This window comes from Suricata suricatta, chromosome 13 (assembly GCF_006229205.1).
Source record: "Suricata suricatta isolate VVHF042 chromosome 13, meerkat_22Aug2017_6uvM2_HiC, whole genome shotgun sequence".
Lineage (NCBI taxonomy): Eukaryota > Metazoa > Chordata > Mammalia > Carnivora > Herpestidae > Suricata > Suricata suricatta.
In genome coordinates, this window is record NC_043712.1 from 69,297,851 (window position 1) to 69,300,234 (window position 2,384).

At 44.3% G+C, this 2,384-nt stretch overlaps 1 pseudogene; it reads left to right on the top strand.

Annotated features, from left to right (window-relative positions):
* Positions 1-607: 607 nt before the first annotated feature.
* Positions 608-1,665, top strand: LOC115276115 (annotated as a pseudogene).
* The last annotated feature ends 719 nt before the right edge of the window (positions 1,666-2,384 follow it).

Below are 2,384 nucleotides of genomic sequence, written 5' to 3' on the forward strand. Positions count from 1 at the left end.
CTGAAAAGGGCACAGTAGGTCAGGGGTAAGGTCTTCTGACTAGCAAAGCCATGGGAGGCAGCCTTGAACCTCTGATTTCATATCAGATACTTCTCTCCTGGGTGCAGCTGCTATTCACTTTTAGTAACACTGAATTGAGCTACATGGTGACAGCTCTAGTAATATGTGTGCAGACTACAAATAAGACCATCATCATTATTTTAAATTATTTAGTGAGAAATATTTGCAAAAAAACCCAAAAAACAAAAAACAAGTGAGACTACACCGAACGGAAATGCTTCTGCATAGCAAGGGAAACAACAAAATGAAAAGGCAACTACTGAAAGGGAGAAAAATATCTGCAAATTTTGTATCTGAGAAAGGGTTAATTTTTAAAAGATATTAAAACTCAATAGCAAAAAGAGTAAAACAAATCAGGTTAAAAATGGATGGATCTGAATAGACATTTATTCTAGGAAGACATACAGATGGCCAACAGCTACATGAAAAGGTATGGAGCTATCACTAATCCTCAGGGAAATGCAAATCAAAACCACAATGCCTGCTCCACCTCACCCTGGGGCCCACCACCTCCACCAGAAGAAGCCACCCTGCTTATCATGACTGTAGCTCTGGCATGTGCAAAGCTGGCTTTGCTGGGGATGAGACGCCCACCGCTGCCCAGGCCATGTTCCTGTCTACTCTTGGACACCCCTGAAAGGGGCATCACTGTGAGCATGGGGCAGAAGGTCTACTTGAGCAATGAGGCCTAGAGCAAGAGTGGCATCCTGGCCTTTAAGTTATCCCATCAAGCATGGCATAATCACCAACTGAGACAATATAGAGAAGATCTGGCACCACACCTTCTACAACCCCAAGGAGCACCTGTGGCTGCTGACTGAGGCCCCCCTGAATGTCTATGCCAACTGAGAGATGATTCAGATCACATTATAGACTTGCCACACTCTTCCTAAGTACATGAACATCAGGCCATGTTGTCTTTGTATACCTCTGGCTACACTACTGGTATTGTCATGGAGTCTGGGGATCAGGTCACCCGCACAATACCCATCTATGAGGGCTATCCCTTCCTCATAGCATCCTGTATCTGGTCCTGGCTGGCTGAGACCTGAAAGACTATCTCATGAATAACCTCCTGGAGCATGCCTGCAGCTTCACCACAGTAGCCGAATGAGAAATCCTGCATGACATCGTGGAGGTCTGCTATGCCTTGGAACAGGAGACAGGGTCACTGCTGCATTTTTGCCCTCCCTGGAGAAGAGTTATGAGCTGCCAAGTAATCAGGTGATCACCATTGTCCACAAGCAACTCTGGTACCCAGAGGTGCTCTTCCAGTCCTCTTTCCTGGGTATGGAGTCCTGTGGCATCCATGGAACTACCTTCAAATCCCATTGTGAAGTATGATAATGACACACTGTACTTCTACAAGGTGCTGTCTGGTGGGACCACCATGTATCCTGGCTCACTGACAGGATATGGGAGGAGATCATGGCCCTGGGCCCCAGCACAATGTAGATCAAAAGCATAGCTCCTCCTGAACATAAGTACCCAGCATGGATGGGGGATCCATCCTGGCCTCATTGTCCACCCTTCAGTGGATGTGGGTCAGTTAAACAGGAATACAAGGAGGTCGGCCCTGCCATTGTTCTCTACAAATGCTTCTAAATGGACTTCGAGCAGATGCATAGCATTTACTGCATGACATAATTCAGGAATGTAAAATTTCCCTGCCAAATATATATACACCTACCTCATGGTAGCCTTGTGAAACTGGAATAAGTCTTTGAAAAGAAATATGTCCTTGAAACGTGTATATGATACTAGCACTGGATTGTTAGAACTTGTTACTATTTTTGACCTTGTATTCAAGTTAACTGTTCCATTTGTAGAGTCAGTACCCTGTGTATGTCTTTGCCTTAAACCCTAATACCTGCTGCTTTATCATGTCATGGCTGAAGTGAGAGCATGTTTATAGAAGAGAAATCCACTGACTTCATGAGAGTCTACCAGACCATGAGATTCTTGATCTGCGCAGGGTATTACTGTATAAAAGCTGCCTATTCCAGTATTTCTGTAGGTGCTGGTGAGAGTCCTCAAACAGTTGTCATTTCTGCTGTGCTGGTCTGATAGGGTTGGGAAGGTCTAAGCCTTAGGATCCATTTTTTTTTTTTCTTAGCTAATGTTTTCCCACCAGAACACCATGGGTTGGTGCTTGCCTTGAGTTGAGAAATAGGTTGCATTTACACCTGTACAATGTAGGTGTAAATTAATGACTTTTCATTAATGTAAGGTTTTGTGTGTGTGCATGTGTATGTGTGTGTGTGGGTGTGCAGTTCTCCATTCCTTGGGAGATGATGACAAATTTTGGTTTTCTACTGTCATGT